At 40.3% G+C, this 20,484-nt stretch overlaps 1 protein-coding gene across 2 annotated transcripts in view; it reads right to left on the reverse strand.

Annotated features, from left to right (window-relative positions):
* SOX5 (SRY-box transcription factor 5) overlaps positions 1-20,484 on the reverse strand; it is a 648,311-nt gene that overhangs the window by 488,843 nt on the left and 138,984 nt on the right. The window lies entirely within an intron of this gene.

Below are 20,484 nucleotides of genomic sequence, written 5' to 3' on the forward strand. Positions count from 1 at the left end.
TTTTTTGCAGAACAGAGACTGGTGTAAATTAAAGTGTGACCCAAAAAATATCACATGGAAAAGCTGCCATAGAAATATGTAATAGCAAAAAAAAAGAAAATAAAAGTAGACATTATTGGAACTAAAGTGGCACCTCTTATCATAATAAATCAATACAAAGATTGAACTAGGAGAAAGATATGACTATATATTCCTGTTTCTCTTGAGTGTTTAAACAGCTAACCTACACTCACCGATTCTGTTTTTATATCCCCAACCTAACACGCTTGCGTGATTAGCCTGCTTAGCATGGTTAGCAGTGCGAGTATGGCACTGGGAGCAAGAAGTCCTCTGCATTTGCCTCTGCTCTCAGCTGTCACCATGTGAGTAGGAGGGTTACTCACACATTTACTCCACAACTTAGACCCCTGCCTAAGAGTTCTCTGAGCTGCACCTGAGCTTCCTGCATGGGTGACAGAGTGGCATCTCCCCCAGGTATGACACAGCCCAGGACTTCAATGACTAACATTAGATGGCATGACTTCCCAAACCCCACCCCATCCTCCACAGTTCAGGACTGGGATGCACCCCAGATCCCTCTGGGCACCTATTACAGTTAGGACTGCTGCTGGTTTATCCCCAAGCCATCAGCAGAGGGGAGAAGTGTTTTGTGGCACGAGGTGTACGTGTGTGGAACACACGAGGTAAGAGCTGGCAATCCTCTGCAGAGGCATGGAAGAGCGCAACTGGGCTGTTTGACCCAGGCGGCCCTGCCTAGCCATAGGCTCCCCCTGCCATTACTAGCTTTGTGCCTCAGTTTACATGGTTGCAAAACTGGACAAGTAAGTTTTTATGCGACTCAAGTGTACATCAAAGCAGGGATTTGGAAACAAAAAACTCTAGTACTACTGTTATTTAGCTGGATCACACGGACACAGCTGCATAAGCAACTCTGAGACCATACTTGTGACATGACACATGGAGTTCACACAAGCCAAAGTCCACACCATCTCAGGTGTGAAGTGGCTGTCCTCTAAGTCAGGTTTTGCATCCCTATGCTGTGTTACAATCTATTCATATCAATCTAGTCTCATCAAAACAGATAATTTGTAATATGAAACGTATGCATGAATAAAAATAAACAAGAAATTTTTTTATTTTTAAACTACAAACACCCAAATTCTGAAATCAGTAACCTCAATATATAAAACCTGGCACTTTCTCTACTGGTTTAACTTGATGGAATTACTTTGCCAGCCCTACAGCTCAGAGCACTCTGAAAAGTGGCAGCACATAAGACCACCACCAAGATCAGGTTGCCGCATAAGGCTTCAAAAGACAACCATCCCTGGTTCGTACTGAGCTCTGCACGCAGGCAAACTTTGTGAAGATAAATCTCAATTTCCTATATTATTTTTGAACAATCAGATGAGGAAACAGAAATGTGTCCTCTATACTTTGTATAGAAATTTTCTCAAACAGAATTTCTGTTCTTAGAAAGATGAGTTATCTCTGTGAGCTTTTCAAATAAGTCTGTGTTGAAGAAGGGGGAAAAAGTCAGTCTTCAGTGCGGATAAGTCATCAAAATTTCCTTTTACAAAGAAAGGTCAAGATCTGCAAGACCTATCAGACTACCTGGTTACTAGCATCTCAAAGAAACAGAAAATATAAATTGCTTAATGCATGTTACTTGGTTATCTTATTAAACATTCATCAACTAATTAGCATAATATAAAATTTGTCCTTTATCTTCCTTCCCTAACCAACACATTATTAATACAGCAGACATGCACCAGGAGCCGAGGAAAGAACAAGCCCCACTCAATTCACTCCCACTTAGGCTGAGATCCTGGGACAATGAAGACAGGTCACAGGACGATCAGACCTGTAACATTTGTTTACAGTAAACAAATATTCCCCACCATGTTTTTGTCTTTCCCACCAACCTGGAATCAAGGCATGGCGCTACTCCCTGTCCTCTTCATATAAGCAGAACGCAAGGAAAAAGTAATACTCATTTTGCTCATTCTTGTGTTTGCTGCTACAAGCTTTGATCGGCGATACTTGCTCACCCTTGTCTCTGACCTATGTTCTCCCTTAACCAACTACTCTTTACAAACCTTTGTGATTTCCCATAAACCTTCTAGATTTGTGAAGAAGCCTTACTTTTTATTTCTCTGTACTTAGCACAGTATCTTCCACAACCAGACCTGGACAGCTACAGGTACAGATACAACAAAAAATACGTACTAATGACAACAGTAGCTGTAATAATAATAATACCCTGAGCTAGAATCTCAGCTGGATCCAGGTTAGTTTACAACAGTGTGGCCCCCAGTTTATTCCCACACAATAGGCTTAAGCATTTTCTACTTGTTAATTTTATCTACATAAAACTTTCTAGTTGGTGTCAAACAGCATACTTCAAATGGGTTGTTTTATGACTGTTAGAAAAGAAAAAGCAGAATAGAGGCTAACACCTAGCCGTGAGCTTTGACATGCAGAGGAAGATTTTCTTTCAGGAGCAGAGCTGGAGACACCTGTATGGGAAAAGACCCCTTGGAAAAATCAGATCTACTTGGAATAAGCCAAGAATTAATTTGTTGAAGTAAAAATAAAAATGTGTTTGTAAAGGTAAAATACCACCTAATTACAACTGTTTATTAACGAGAGGATGAGACAATCCCCAGACATTAATAGAGACTTCAGAAATTGTGGTTCTTGGCTATGGTCTTGAGTGACAGAGCCAGCAAAAAAAGGACCTGTTGCCACGTGAAGAAACCTAGATCCTACTCTGAAATTAAATTCACTTTCATCTTAACTATGGTTTCCATAGGATGTATCTAAGAAAATTTATACTTACAGCTATTTCATTGACTTTCTATTTCCATAATATGTCCTACAATGTTTTTGTTTCTACAGCAACATAGTTTGGGGACCATTATTTGGGAGGACTGCAAGGGCAGCATTCCAGAAGCAGGCAAGAGCTCTGTGCACAGGAGTTAAAAGCATGGAAAAGCACAAACAGGAAACTGAAGAAACCCTTTCCGAAACCTGTCCCAATATGAGAGAAAATTTTAGGTACGAGTAAGTCTCAAACTGTGGGTGCACATTCTTATGAAGACTTCTACAACATTACTATAGAGAGTAATACATCATCTACCGTATAATATGTGCTATAGTAAGTTTTATGTATTGTATTATATTTTACTAAAATGATATTTTTTTAACGTTCCCTGAATTTTAATAGTGGTAAAAACAGATCAACACCCTTCCAAGACAGAAGTCCTACCTCTGACAACAACCTCCACACCATCATGCCCAGACAACCCTGCCTGAAAGAGGCTTCCAGTGATGCAATCTGTGAGTTCCTTTGTCCTGTTCAACCCTTTGCCTCTTTACTGAGGCCACCAAAAAGACATCACTTGGTGACAAACATTGTGGTGGCTTTTCTGTGATGCTGACGTTAGCTTGTGATAGGGTTTTTTAGGAAGCAAACAGAACAAAGCCCCAGAGTTACTCTGATCAGCCTTTCCAGCATAACAGGACATTCTGAAGGCACAAAGGAGAAGAGTGAGGAGCGGCCAGCCTCCATGTTTTGAAGGTGGGCAGTCCCACGGTGGCGATGGGTAGGATCTCATCTCACCTAACCAGACTGGGTATGCAGATAAGGCTATCTAACATAGCCTTTGCTAAGTAAAATACTGCCATCGCAAACATCTGCTGCATCTTTCTCAGTGATTAAGAAAAGAAAAAAACAAAAACGCCCAGTCCACCATACAGTGTGCATAAAACCCACAACCATTTACAGTCACCATGACTCACATTTCACCTGTGGGGTGGTTAAAGCTGCTTCCAGTTATGCACGGTGCAGTGCACTATAGAGAGCAAAATGAGGTTTTCTGCATATACTTTCATTTTCACAAGAACTTCCTGAGGCTTAAGGCTGTTAGTTTTTAACTCTTCAAGTCTTAAGTCTGTCCATTAGGGTTGAGGTGAATTAGTGGAACAGCATAAAGAAAACTCTGTTGCTACATCTTCTGCAGATAAGGTCTTCAGTGTCTTGGGGTATAATCTGGCAAATTTTTTATCTGCTCTTAAAAAAACTTAATGCATATAAGAAAAAATCATAACTCTTTTTGAAAACCTGTTGTCTTCAGAAAAGACGCTACCTCCCACTTTCAGACTATGAGTTCTCATTTCACAAGCCAAAATCCAATGCATATATGGGCCTTTCAGAATGTTGCTTTTGATGGCATGAACTAGGAAGAATCACAGGCTGGCTCCAGTTGTTTTTCCCACTCGAAACCAGTCAAAACTAGTCTAAACAGAGTAGGCCTGGTGGTTGGCTTCAGGTTGGGTTTTTTGTTGTTGTTGTTTTTAAAATCATTTTTCTGCTAGAAAAATACCAGCCAGCTTGTGCAAGGTTACCTCCTCAGTATTTACCTGTTCATGTGGCTGAGCAATAAGAGAGAAGTCAGGAAGGGGTGGTGGTTGTTTTTTTTTTTTCTTTCACTTTTTTTTTTAATCTATTTGCCAACCAGAGTCATTTATCCCCTATTAGATAAAGTATAATAGACTATACCGAAAGGGTCACTGGCCTTCCATTTAATGATATTGCCAGCACCAATCTACATTTTCCCGACAGTGTCCCTCAACACAGAATAAATGGCTGATCTCTTCACAATAACAGCTGATTTCTATTTATTAAGCTAAAAAGGTCACCATTTTCTACGGCTGGGCCGCCCTGCACTATTGATAATTTTATGCATAAACAAATGGCAAATTTGTGCCACATAAATATGCATTAGCAATTACTTTTTCCTCGGGCAATGCTCGCCGCATGCAAATGTGTCCCTCACAGGGCCTGGTGGCTTTTGTTTTAGCTCTTGAACAGCTAAACAAAAGAGCACAATAAACAGTTTGAAAATTGCCAATCAATAGGAAATGCAAATGCAAAGGTAAATGGCAAGAAACTTGCCCAAACAAATAAAACCAAACCAAAAAAGCAAAACAAAAAGCATGCAAGGAAATAAATAAATGGAAAGGACTATCTCTTCCCTCCCCACACTTGTATCTTCAACTCTGGTTTTATTTCTTTTCAGTAGAGAGATGGCTAAGGTACTCTTTGCACAGCAACAGTGTAACTAGTACTAATAGGGACCCCAGAGGGAGCACCCAGAACGTATGCACAGGTTGAGTACACATTAACCGGGACCCACACCTGCGTAAAAAGGAAGGAGGCAAAAGAAGGATGTCTGAGGAAATTCATCGTGGCCCCTTGGTTTAGCTTTCTGTAATTGCACATTTCTGTCAAAGACTTTTAAAGAAAAGCTACATGTGAAGGAATCACTGAAGAAAGCTTAAACATCTTCTGTAAACATTGATTTAGGATTTTATTACTGGAAGTACCCAGAAAATACCAACTTATTGTGCCTACGTACAGATGTCTGTAGTAACGGCCTAATGAATGTTGTCACTTGAGAAAGTTGAACTACATATAATTTCCTTTACCCCAAGGACAGAAAGCTTGATCTTCCCTTGTCTTATCCTTGGACTACTCATTTCCGACAGCAAGCCATAGTTGTATACAAGATGCAGGATAATGGAAAAAATCAGACCTAGACACTAAATTGGTATGAACATGGAAACCCAAACTGACAATTTTAGGAGAAATGAAGATTGCTTCGAATTTTCCCCTTCAACAGAGGAGCTTCAGTGCTGTAGAGAACCGAGCGTGACACGTACCATTATTACTATTGTTTGTAGGCAGGCTAGTACATGTGGACAAAGAATCCAGTTCAGTAATGCAGTAACAACACATCGTGCAAACACATGCGAAGGCCAGCTGTATGACCCATCCAAGCAACCAGCTTTCTTTTCCCATAACTGAGGCAGTAACTCTGTTTTCATGACCAGGATTGGGAAATGGAAAGGCAAGAAACATAGCCAGCAGAGTAAGTTGCACCTCATTCTACAAATGTTTATGAAAAAGCCAAACTTAAAACATGTGAGCTTATCTTCTGTTTTTTAAAAAAATAAATTATTATTTCAACAGAAATTGAACAGATTAATCATGTGCTTTAAGTGTTTCCCGGATAGGGGACATAATACAGCAGGTAACCCACATATGATGTTAGTGTCCAAGATTTTCACAAATGGGAATGTTCTTGTCAATGTAAACATTCAGCAGTGATCCTATGTTTTTCCCACCCAATCAGCTGTCACAGAATGAAAATTTCACAGAATCTGTTTCCATGAATTATACTAATAATCAACAAGCTGATAAATATATTTTTTCCAATTAATTCAGTTAATTTCTTGCCTTTCCATTTCCCTGGTTTTGGATGGTTGTATAACACCACTTTACACTAGGACTTTTGATTCTGATAGAAACCAATACAAGTGTTAACAACTACAGTGCCAGTGGCAATTAGTTTTAACCATTCTCATCCTAAGAGCAGTCTTACGCATGGTCCAGTATGGGAGAAGCTACATCAAGCACAGGAGAAGATAAGCATTCACAATGCAAAAGTCTTTATTTTAGGCTTTTAGCCAAGAGCACTCCCACACCAGTAACACACTTCAGCCATGAATCCACAACTTTCAATTTCCCTAAATAAGATGATCAATACAACATGGTAAATGTGAGTTCTATAGAACTCCCCCTTTGCCATCAACCTTTCTATGCCGTGCTTTTTCCACCATCATACACAAAAAAATGGATATTGATAGCACCTCCCGTTTTGTATAAGTCAAGGCACATCCAACAACTGCATATATGTAAGAGAGCATCCTCAGCTAAGAAACACTGCCTTCTGCAACCGGCCTTGGAGTTGCTGGGCAGCCACTACTCAAACATGCCCGTGCAGTCAAGGGGTATCCACCTGATAGCATACACACTGCAAATCCCAAAGAGTTCAGAAATGACATATCACAGAAATTTGCATACCATTTTGTTAAGTTAAATGTGATTGAAAGACCCATGATTATACACAAAGTTCTCCTAAGGTCGACAACAGAGTAAAAAAAGGCATGAGCAGGTATGCTAAAGCAAGATCAAATAAATTGTTTAAATGTCACTGCAAAGGTAGTTCTCACGCGTGTCTCTGTGGCCAGTCTACTGCCATTAACATAGTTAGAAAGTCTGTAATAGGAAGAAAATTATTACTACATAAAATATTCCTGCAAAGAGGCACTGCTGCAGAATTGAAATGAAAAGATGTAGCTCAATCTGTTACTGCCCATCCCACATGTGTGAACGTGATGAACAGTGGAGAATGAAATGACTGTTAAATCTCTGTTAACAAGTGTATTTTAAATAGTATACATGGATCTTTCTGTATTGGTACCATGCCTTTTAACAAAATTTGATAGGATTATTCATGTTAATCCCCTAAACTAGCACTAGCCCTATCAAAACAAAACCTCCAAAGAAGATACCAAGAGATGGCCATTTTCTACAACAGTGGGCGGAGTTGTTTTTGTGAGAAGTATGGAGCTCAAGAGGATGAGATAGGAAAAGAGAGTAAACTATTTTGTCAAATTCAAGCCTTCTTTTCTCTCTCCCAATGAGCTCAGTTTCTACTCTTCTAGCCCCCATTTTCAATGAAAGTTACTGTCACTAATGGTTCAAAGAAATCTTTTTCTTTAAAAGAAGAGAAGTGAGCACTCACACAACTGCAGTCTTCATAAAAGTATGCTTTTAATATCAGAGATTTCATTTTTCTTTCTGCTTTGTTTACAGCTTTCCTGGAAAGCTTTAAAGCTAAAACTTCCTGATAAAAGTATCTTATTTCTAACACGATTCAAAATAAAAGAGCGAGTTTAAGATCTCTAATACTGAAGAGATCTGTCATTGATAGTGTCTAAACACTTGACGAATACATTTTTATATGCTATACACGTGAAAAAAGATAGCTAGATGACAATATAGATGCTGAACATCTGTATGACGGGCTTTTAGAATGATTTAGTCATACACCAATTGTTTCCTTGATGCTATAAGATAACATGTTATTACATTATTACACATGTGCGCACACACACACACTAACCTATGAGGACACTCAAACCAGACTAATTTCAGGCATTACAGATTAATCCCACCTTCCCACTCCCTGACTAAGTATTAACACTTCGAGCTATGTTCTTCTAATACAGCTACACCCCCTCCTCTGTGATTCTCCATTCTTTTCCCTTCACTTGATTGCTTCCAGTTGTTTTGAACTGGGAAACATAAAAAACTCAGCAAGAATTCAGCATGAATTAGTATCATAAAAATAGTGGTTTTCTTAATTAAAGAAAATACAATGTTTTTGTTCTCCCCATCTCCTCCTTCGTCTCCCATCCCCACTCCAACAGTAACCAAAACATGCCTCTGCAATCAATCTAGCATCTGAAAAGCAAGACGGATTTCTTCTCTTTCTTGCTTTTCACTACCAGTAATAACTCCATGATTAAGACTCAGCTGACAGTTCTCATGCCACAGAAGCTGAAAAAAATCCAGCTCCCTCCTCCAGTAGCTGAATTGGTCCTGGAGTATGGGGTGGGGGGGGAATAGGGGGAGACTTCCATCAGTCAGATAAATACATATGATCTGAAGACATCCACAGTAAGGCAATGCTCCCTGCTCAAAGCTACAAAGGCACCCCACCCGGGCAACTACAGACTCTCAGCAGATAACAGATTTAAGTATTCCACTCAAAATAGTAAGAAAAAATTCTGAAGGTTTCCATATGAACCCAGCAGAATTGACCAAATGTATCCATCTGTTCGCTTTCATATAAGCAATATGTATGCTGCCAGTATTGGACCTCTTCTAGGGCAGGGCCCTGGGACTTAAATTACATCTGCCACTTCCCCGGTTTACAGCAGCCTCATCAGCAAAGCATGATTTTTTTTTTTTTAAAGCCTCAAAATAGCATCCTGAGGAAACACACAAGAAAATGACTATTTCTACATTTCCTCCCTTTTCTACCTGATGACTTTGCCTCAGTACCTAATATTAATATCAAATGTGATGTTCTGAGCTGAGAAACATGGAAGCACTTCAAGAAAGCCTTTTAGTGTCTCATTTCCATCTCCTTAGCTCAGAAGGGACTATTTCATAAGCAGATTTGAACACCTTCAAGCAACTCATGATGAGAGTATCCAGAATCGAATTAGTTAACCTCGCCTCTATTAAAACTGGCAAAGCAGCAAATCCTCATCCCTCCTTGCAGTATGTAATCACCAATACAACAGGCTAACTAGAACCTCCAAACACAGCTGCACCTTACATACCCCAAACTTGAATTATAACAGTTTACTACAGATTATTTTTGTAAATTAATATTGCCGACAATGTTGCTTATTTCAGCTACGACATTTTTTTCAGATGCAACCATGAAAGTCTGCTTTCTTGAATGCAAAGCAGTATATTTTTTAGTTTAGCAACTGCAGTACATGCAACCAGTCAGCACAAGCAACCCCGCAGTTAAAGGCAAAGTTAAATTTTGAGTAATTCTCTAAATCTCTGCACTAGTCCTGTTCAGAGAACAGAATTCTCACCAACCTACACTGTAAAGCCTCTGTTACGCCGTTTGCATTTCTCCCCAAATATCTTCTGTAGGTATCATCAGTAAGCACACGATGACTGGTCAAACCTTTACCACCACTTCATCAGAAATGCCACACTCTTAATTGTGGTTGGCCTAATATAATATATAAGAAAATAAATGCAGCAGCCAATACCACCAAAACAGTGAGTATAAAAATTGAAAAACTGAACTGCTGTGGCTAAATGCATTACCATTCACAACCTGAGCCACATGTCTTTTCTTAGGTCACCCTGGCTGTCAAGTGACATAGCTTAAACCATTCTTGGATGACCCTGAAATGTGTCCGAGAGAACGTGACTCTTGTGACTTGCCCTTTGCCTCCACCCACCTGAACACTGTCCAAGTCTGGGAAAGAGGGAGCTCTCAAATTGCATGTATGCAGAAGAGACCTGCTGAAAATCAGTATAACAGACTGAATAGCATGGTATGCTAAGCATGCTCCATCCTACACAGCTCCTCTTACGCCAACCTGTTCACCCCAAAGGCTTCACAAGCCTCTCCCTCCAGCAGCTCTTCCGAGCCATCAGAAAGCTCCCAGGTGTTACGCTGGAAAGCACTACAAAGTGATAGGGAAAGGGCAGTAGAGCTCTACAGGATAATATTCTTATTTTTCAGATTTACATTATAAAAATCCTTTGGTTAAAAAAGGATGAATAAAAGTGAGCATTCAACAAAATACTAAATTACAAAATACTATACTTATGATTGTACAACCATTCCCAATTTAGCCATTGAAATCATGAGCTAAGATTCAGTCTTTGTGCATACGCATTGCAAGACTCTTTAATTACATGATCACATTCTAATTTTTTCTAGAAGGATATCACCCAAGAAGAGCCAGCTCTGGGAATGAACATGACTTGCATACTTAAAGACAAAGCTGGACCACTAACTCATTCAGTTTAGGTACTGGAACATGAGAATTGAAGGTGGTAGAGATTTGCAAGCCAAAAAGAGGACAGTTTTGCAGGAATCCAAAATCTTTGCAGGAAGCCCTTAGTCATACATGCCCCACTTTCTCAGCTGGTACACCTGACCATACACTTGTGGATGCCATATTTTGTCAACTGATGCTATATTTTAAAGATACAAACAGTTATAATAAAGTGAAGACAACACTTTGAAAAGTCAGATCTGACCCAGATGCATTTAGAAGCCTATCACAGCAGTTAGCTTCCCTATACATTGCATGGAGGCAGAGGGATACCTCTGAAGACTTGCAGGGTAGAAGTCTAGTCCAACAAAACTCTGCATTTCCCTCTCTCCACTGACTAAACAGAAGCCTTCAAAGAGGATCCTTTCTGCTTAAGCTAGATACCTTCTCTTAAGCTATCATCATGGGAAGCCAACAGAAAAGGCTAAGTGCCTGTATCTACCTGGGATCAACCACTCCACTGAAAGCCCAGCGCCTCTACTAGCCTATCACCGGGCCAGCTTGGTGCCTGACTTGCCATATGGCTCTTGCCTCCTGGATGCACAGTAGCTTCACTTTGGAAGAAGGGTAGAAAACTCTTTTCCTCAGGGTTCCCCCTAAGCCAGGTGGCAAGGGCACTTCTCTTGAGGTATGTGGGTTCAAACACTTCCAGGTGGTCCAGAAACCCCACAGACAAATACATATACAGAATTAGGCAGACTTAAATGAACTGGATTGCTGCCAGGATTTAGGTCGACTGGCTACATAGGTAGGATTTGAATGAATTGGGCTGTTTTCTTCCCCTTCAAAACCTTTTTCCCTGTCTGTAAAATGGATCCAGTACCAAAAAGATGTTAATTGATTCTCACAACATACATATTTACAATATACAGGTAACAGTGCTAAACATCACAGATAAATCTATAGGAAATTACTAATTTTCATGTATTTATTATACCAATAAAATTATGGAATTGCTGGTTTTAAGATGAGGTTTGAATGTATGCAGAATGTGCCTGCCACAGGGCCACACCAACAATAAGGATTAAAAAAATAATATTGAATATCTTCCATTCTGTCAGCACCATCATTTCAGTGGTCTGATATGTGATCATGTAATTAAAGACTGTATCATAATGCATATGCACAAACGGGCTGAATTAAGGTTGTGCAGGCAAATCTAATTCTGGCATTTCCTATGCTTTGAGTGCCTGACTTCACAATCTTAGCATTCATTTAACAAACAGTTTCTGTATGTAATACCATACATTATATACACATGTCAGTAACATCTTCCATATTGCTGCATATTCTGATTCTGTAAGGTATGTTTACATACATATGAACATAGACATACTGCAAAAGCAGAAGAATACACAGTCATATTCTGGCCATTGCCCTTTTCCCCTTCTGCAGCATATTCTCACCATTATATTTGCCACCATCAAGAATAAGCTTCTCATGGGTGCCAGCCGTTAAAATGTTCTTTTACCTTTTGCTTTTAAGTACACAGAACATGTGTCAACACTTCCAGCTTCTTACCCACTGCTAAAAAACATTTTAAATAGCATCCACTGTGTATGAGCCTTTTGTGGATCAGAGCACACGTACACAAATATGCGGAGCTCTCGGCCTGGGTCCTGAACAGAGGCTCCCCTGTTAAGAAGAGCCTGCAGAGATGACCACTCCTTGGCATTTTAAGGAGGTAGGATTAGAGCAGATGTTGCTTTTGGCTCTGTGCTACACACAGCTCTTCAGCCTACTGTGGGTGCCCAAGACAACTTCGGCTTCTAGGGCTGGAGAAAGGACTGCTCTCCATTGGTGCCAGAAAGGTAGACAAACGGCTTGACCAACTTCCCTCCTAACTCACTGGCATAACTCCCATTGACTTAACCATGAGTATGACCAAATTCTTCCTTTTTACATGTTGTAGTTCAGTTTGGTTTATCCTTGGGAAAATACACTTTTTTCTCCCCCTCTTCTAATTTCAGTATTTTTTTCTACTTACCGAGTAGAACTTTCATCCCAGCCCTTAAAGAACTGGCAGAAAGAGCTCTATTAAGACACTTCGATCGGCTTTCTTGCTCCAAGACTGACTGTTTTGTCTGCCAAGCTCTGGTCAGACACTAGTGCTTACTTACCCAGTTACTGGATTTTCCAGCCTGCCATTGTATGCCCTCCCAGTTCTCACAGTATCAATTCTAACTGGGATCCTTGTGACACACAGGTATTTTTGCCAGCTAAGGCCAGCCAGAAGATGTGTCAACTCAGTGCATACCCATTATTTATGCTCCAATCGCTGTCTATTGCTTTACAACATTATCATTCACCAACGCCTTAAATACACCTTTCAAAACAAAAAGCCTCACACAACCAACCTTAAATACTAACTACATGCTATGTTGCAATATACATGCTCTGGTCTACAGCTCTCAACCAGAAGTTCAGACACTTTTGCTACAGCCATATGTGATAAAATGCATCATTTGGTCAGTTTTTAGCATACATGCTCTGGCATTCAATAAATACTGCATTCTTAGACCTCGTGAGGCAGGTAAGCATGCCCTCACCGAGAGAAAAATCACCCTGGTTTGTACTAATGATAGCCACAGTGAACTCCAGGACTGAAATAACGGGAATTTCTTCTTGCACAGTTTCATAAAACAATGCTGAGCACTCACAGACACTAAAACCACCTTGAATCTGAGCTTCCCAAGAGGCAGTTTGCAGTCTCACACAGTTAACAGTCTAGATCCTTTCCTCCTCCTCACACCAGTTTTCTCTCTCAATTTCATAGAATACAACCTACAGTTGTCCTAGAATTTCAGAAAGTGATAATTTTCTGTAGAGGTAGTTTATCTGACACTGGGCCTATAGCACAGGAGGGCACTTGTAGCTTCTAATCATCCTCTCCATCTGTTCACCATAAGCAATGTTGATCTTCAAATTACACAACCTACACAATCCTGAAAGAGTCTTTTACTTTCCGGTAGGACAATCTGCTCCTTCCCTTTCCCTGTTTATTGCAATCTGCAGGATCCTTGCACTGCCGCACATACGGAGAACGAGAACATATCAATCCACCCTAAATGACCTCAAAAGGCTGTATCAGTTAACCAAAATAGGCAGAAACTGCAGCTTTCCAGTAGACTCCCCCCCCTTGAAGTTATTTGTAAATCTCTCCTTGCAGCACAGACCCTGCAGTAAGACTCTGATTATAAATGTATGTGGTCCCAAACAATGCCAAAATTATTAGGTGTCAGTGCCACTGTGAGGCCCAAAATAACTGTTCCCTGCAGCCTGCCCTGAGCCATTCTGGCCAACACAGCCCAGTCCTGCTTCAGGCATGCAGCCTTGGAGCTAGCTCGGCTCAGCATCACACCACCCACATCTCTCCCCATGCTCTGCACAGTGTCACCCCTCCTGCCCATCCATGCTGTTGTGGACAAGCCAGCCGGCAGCACTTCCCTCTGCCCAGGAGATGACTGTTTCAAAGCAGAAATGTGATGGGTGAGGTTTCCAGGAGAGAAAACGGGCAACCGTGATGAGGAAGGAGAGAACTCAAATGTTCCAATGCCTGACCATGGGTGCTCCCACAAGCTCAGATCAAATGGGAAGCAGTTAACACAGGGAAGAGGAAGAGAGGAAACAGCTACCCAGCTCTCCAAAACCTCAAATAACCCTTTTGTCTGAAAGATTTGGTAGTAATAGAGCACCATGGGATATTTTCCTGTAGTAGAAATATTGTGTGTGCTGTTCCATCACTATATGGCTGCTGCCCATCACACCCCTCCTGCTAGCAAAAATTGAAAGCTGACCGATAAAGGACAGCTGAAATACTAGTTTCTTGTCTGAAACACTGTCACCACAGCATCTGGTTTCCATACTACCATCACACACCTTGTCATGGTTTGAAGGCAGTGACCCCCAACCGGGAAGCTGAAGGCCAGATGTCACTGGTGAAACCTGAGATCACCCACAGCAACCATGCTTCACTGCCAGCAGTGGACCTTCTAGTCCACAGAGACAACAGTGCAAGATGCTGCTCACAGCATGCCACTTGCTTGGTATTGCTACGTATGAGCCAGCAAAGGCAGGAGTCCATGGTGATAAGCGGCACAAAAACCTGCCAGAGGTGTTTAAAAACAAACAAACAAACAAACAAAAACCACCCAAAAGCCACACAAACACCAAAACAGGTCCATCTGCCCTGTAGCCAAAAGATGCACCACAACATGGAGCTCAGCAACACAGGGTAAATTAGCCCAGGTAGGGACAGCCAGGCTATTAGTGATACTTAAGGGCAGATAGTATATGGCTAAGTGGCTGCCTTTACTTTAGCAGCTTTGTTATCACACACCAATGGCTGATAATGCTGTACACACCACAAGACTGTTGATGATGTTAGCACGCAAGCCGTTGCATCTGCACTTCTCTTACAGCTCCGTCTCCTAGACATCTGTGAATACATGAGCATTCAGCTTGCATTACATTTTTATTAGGTCTCTCTCCCTCCTGTTTCTGGGGAAAGCTAGCATAAGCACAACTTCTGACTTAAGGCCTGAAATAAAACAAAAACATCAGGACGCGCGCTTTTTTTTTCCATCTTAACATTTCTAAATCAATCTTAGAATTTTTTTAGGCTAAGCACTTTTTAAAAACAATTCTGGCCTAGTATTACTAGAAAATGTCTCCAGGTATTTGAGACTTCACGCATAAACAACCAAGGATACCAGGCATGAATGCAAAGGGATGACTAGCAATGTTTTACCCCCACATATGCCCCCAATCTGGCAAGCAGACCTGAAAATGTGGCAGTATGACTTTTCCACAGCTCTTGATATCATTTGTTAACCATACTACAACATACTATTTGTAGCTTCTTCTGCCTCACAAATGGAGTCTTTATACACAGATCCCTGCAAGAAACAAAACTTCCAAGACACCGGTCTTGGGCAAATTTACTCCAGGCATCAGAAGCAGCATGTCCTTCTGACACCAGGCAGAGGCAGGGAGCAAGCTGTACACTATGCTACAGCCCCCATGTTCAAAGCCTCTAATTCAATAAACATTGTGACGAGTAAGGACTTGATGTTTTCCTTTCAAAATGTTTGTCTGTATTATTACATATTAGCTCTGCTGGCTAACATGCCTGTGGGTTCTCATAGACTACAACCGAGTTTAGTTTGCACCAGGTTTGCAAACAAGAAGCAACAGAGAGCATACATTTCATTATTCTTTGCTTCATATACATAGATGTTCACGTACTTTATTTATATGATCAAAGGTTACTAAACCATTCCAGTAGCTGTACAAAGCACTTCCAAATCAAGCAATTCAGTATCAAGATTTTCACATTGTCAAAATAACTTTTCTTTTTTAATAGCAGGAGGTATAAAATTCAAAAAGGGTCAGGGTGGATTTAGTTTTCTGGAATGTTAATTTTCAGAAGTAGCAAGCACTGACAGCTCCTGTTGTCTTGAGGGAGATATATGGGTACACCGTGTTTGCAATCTTATCCTAAGCAGCAGTTTGTAACGGCTTGCCAGATATCGATGAGCCTTAGCTATGAAGGAATAGGTTCCTGCACAGCAACCTTTTCAGTCTTTTTCCTAGAAAGAGCTGACTGCAATTTTAAGAAGAAACAGGACATTAGTAAATGTGCTCTGGGATGGACATTATCTCCAAAAGACTAGTTGATATTTATGATTTTAAGTTTCAAGAGGCAACATAACTTTCACAGTGCCTAGAAAAGGTAACTTAGGAGATGTCATCACCGTGATGGCTCACAAATCTTAACATTCCTTTACCTGCATTCTCAATAATCCTGCAGTGAACACACCAATATTTATGCATCCTACAGTCAGTAGAGCCAAGCAAATACTGTCTGCTGCCTCGTCAGTGACCATGTCTTCTTCCTGCTAGTTCCAAACACATCCCACTCTAAGACCAATACATTCAGACGAAGAAAACTTACAACCCAAGATACAATACTTTCCACTGACTGACCATGTCACAGCACTCATAAGATTATCCCCTTCCAATGTTCTTAATTATGCATAGAAACTCTTCCAAGCCTCATAAAAACGTAGCCTACAAGTATCCCTACACTGTTAGGTAGAGCCCAAGTTCCACTGCAAATGGCCACGTCTTCTGCTCAGACTGCCAGCACCCCCCCTTTTAACTGCACAAAGCAGAAGTAGAAAGTAATCGGGCAAGAACCTCGAGGAAACAAATACTACTTTTCCGCTAAGAGTGTGGGCATTGGGGAGTAAAATGCAAGATATAAAGAGTGGCAAGATATGATACAAGCTCAGAAATAAGTCTAGGAAGCTTGAATGTTGTTGTAAGAAGACAATGGAAGACACTCAGAATATCATTAACTGTAGTGGGATGCCTCCATGTGCCAGGGATGCTGGTGGCAATATGATTAATATCCCAGGTACAAAAGAACAAGGAAGTGGGTTTCAGTGTGGTTTTTAACTCAAGACCCTGGGGGGAAGGAATTAGTTCAAGCCTGGAACAAGTCTCTAGAAATTAATGATAAATCAGACAGAGGGGTCAATGTACTGTAAGGGACACATCTAAAGCCATTATTTTATAACAGCTGATGGCAATAGCTGCTTGGGAGGGAAAAAATAAAATGCTGATTTTACAGATATTCAGGGGGTGGGAATTAACACTCTAGGGAAAAAGAGCAGAAAAGACAGCAGGATACAAAGGTCCACCAAGATTTATTGAAAACCAGAGGGGAAATGTAAGCTAAGGGAAATGAACATTCAGAGCACACAAAACAGACACCGCAAAGCACATTAATTAGAATACTAAAGTAGCCTCTAATAAAAAAAAAATTAAAAAGCAAAAAAAAAGACAGCTCACTGACAAAACCAAAAGCATCGCTGCAGTCAAGAGTCAAGGTGCATAGAGCAAGAAGCCCCGTGATCCCAATCACAGTTCAGCCATACTGACTAGATATTCCCCCCTGCATTTTTCTGTTTCTGACTACCACTGGCTAGGTAATAGCAAGCTTAATACATCTAGATTTATGATTAAAGAGTACTTAGAAAAGATTGATTTGCCCTGCCCGACAGCAAACATGAATAGTCTGGAAAAAAGAAATAAAGGGCTAGAAATCACACAGACTTCACATGACATGAAAAGGGACAAAAGTGCTGGCCTTAGTGGCTTTTACTTGAAAAAATAAGTCTAGCCCCCATACTTCAGATTACATACCCCTTTGTACCAGAGGCAGGATAATAAAATGCTGCATAGAGCGATATCAACATGAATCCTGCCCAAGAAGAAATCTGAACACAAACTTTTTCATCTTTACGTATCTTGCATACCACACTCTTTAAATACATGCATCAAGCCTAAGAAAACTTATGCAAGAGCAGGCTAAAACATGTTCATAGGGCACCATACACTATTATTTACTTGTCAAACACCACATCCACTCAAAAGGGGTTGGCTTTCAGAGAAGTCAGATAATATTCAATGTCAGGATCTAATTCATAATAAATGGTATCTAAATGCAACAAGCCACTACACCACTAAGGATAAAAATCTCCTATTCAGTGCTAATCAAAATACTTAAGTGTAAATCTTGACACCTGAAAGAGGGATTAATACATTCCCTGAATTCAGGCTCAAGAGTACTGTCACTGCCAGTGTCAACATCCAAAATTTCTCCATTCCTCCTCACATGACGAGGGCTGTGACAACCATCCTGGGTGGACTGACATGCACTGACACACACCAACCACAAATGAGAGAAAGATGTCAAGCATTTGCTACTAGCCGGCCGTCCACAAAAAAAATCTACTTGCTCTGTTGACAGGAAGGGAAGGCCCAGCTGCTTGTTTACTGAGTGATGTTCAACTTCATTTTGAGAAAGCGCCGAGTAACGCACAGCATGCTCAGAGCTCTGCAATCCCCTACCTATCATGTGCTGCAACTATCCAGGACTTCATCCTAAGCAGCTGTCAACTCAACATTTTCAAGAGCAACAAATTCATTAAAATTGTATAATTATGGCTGAAACTTTCCAAGATATCTAGCACATTTAATCATACGGCTTGGATTCAAATTAACTAAGTCTCAAATACTCCAGTCTTAAAAATCCCAGACTATACATCTATATATTTGTCAAATGTCATAAATTATTCAGATTATTAAAAAGGTCTTATCCTTAAATTACTCTTCTACTTTTAAAATTCAGCTCCCATAGTAACAAAACTTCAAGAAAAAAGAAATCAGAAGAACAAAATTCAAATGAGTGTACACATGCTACAATACAGATCTTTCAAGAGAGATTAGATGTTAAAAAGTAAATAGCATTGGGAACAAGTCATTGGTAAACTGAAGTAAAAATAAGCAAAAATCCCATTAAAACTCAGCAACATTCATAAGTACGTAGCAGCAGAAATACTACAGGCCACAGAGGGACATGATTTAAGGCACCAATTTCATTGCTGTTGGCCAAAAGCATGGAACAAACACAAGTCAGATGGTAGGAAAATACAAAAAAGTTTACAACTGTTTCTTCAAAATTTGCATCCAAATTACAACTTCCAAACAAATCTTCAATTCCTCACATCCTCTCTAATTCATAACATGGAAACTTCCTGCAGTACAAAAGCCTGTTTTGCCATCTTCCAAGCACTGGGCACTAAAACATACTATGAGAAAAGCCAATGGTGGTTCTCATTATTTATTTGCTCTTCAAGTATAAATCATTATGTAAAACTTCATATTTGGAAAGGATAAAAGATATCGGAGGCAAGTCAGGATAAAATAAACTGGTAGGTACCTGCAGCAGCTTAGGGGTGCGTGAAACATTAGGATAAATACAAGAGATGGAGTTTAATGGGCAGAGGGAAGGTAAGACTGACAAAGATAAGTGAAAAAAATTATCACACAGGGTTTGCAGTTTCTCTCATCACCATCAGTGTAGAGCATAGGATATGGACAGGAATAAAAAGAGGTTGCTACCCCTCAGATTCTGCCCTCTGCAATTCTACAACATAACCAAATTTTACCATTCCCTTCTCATTCCTGTTGTCACAATTAACAACGTGCAAACTACACAGTTAACATCAGCCTGGTATCCCAGTGCTCCTTATGCAGCTTTTCCCCAGTGTAGAACTGGTTGCATTACTTTGTCCCTTTCCCTCCCTTTCTTCTGTAGGGAGCCTTCGTCTCAAACTAAATCTTAAACAGAAGCCACCAGTTTTTCATTGCAATCTGATTATCAATTTGCACCTCAGCAAAGGAAGGCTAGAACTCTATTGTTTTGTTAATTGTCAATTTGCATCTTTGAAAGGTGTTGTGTATTTTCTTCTCTTGGCAGGTTAGGACTAATTCTGTATGTTAACATATATGTGGGTGGTGTGGGTAAAAAAACATTTTAGAATGCATTTCATTTAAAATGTGCTGGTTTGTTTATTTTCTTTTGCTAAGTTGCTTAGTTTTCTTGGACAAATCTTGTTCAAAAGCTAGTAGGGACCGCCCTGCATGACAAAGGGCTAAAAGGATAAAGCTCCTTTTCTGATAGGCATTTAAATAAACTTCTAAAGATTAACTGTAAAAAAAAAAATATATAAAAAAATGAAAAGTTGTAAATTAAAACCTAGTTATGTACTTTCCAGTTCCAAGGAACAACCAACAGAGGAGCTGGTGAACATTTCCTTTCAAAGGTAGCTGGAGAGTTGTAGACATCATCCTTATGTTGACTTCACTTAAACGGGATACCATTTTCTAGAAATGGGTATGGTTTTCAAAAGTACATATATAAAAATGACACATGGTAAGTCAACCAACAGGCTCTAGAAAGCTCCGCAGACCCAGCTGGCTACTTACTGGACTGATACAGACCTGGTTTCACCATTTAACTGCATAAACAGGTCTGAGAGTTGAAACAGCTTTGTATTCGCGTTGCTATTACTGCGTACAGAAGCAACCATGCACCCGTACATCTCCATCAGATTA

The sequence above is a fragment of the Accipiter gentilis genome, chromosome 18, assembly GCF_929443795.1.
Source record: "Accipiter gentilis chromosome 18, bAccGen1.1, whole genome shotgun sequence".
Taxonomy (NCBI): Eukaryota; Metazoa; Chordata; class Aves; order Accipitriformes; family Accipitridae; genus Astur; species Astur gentilis.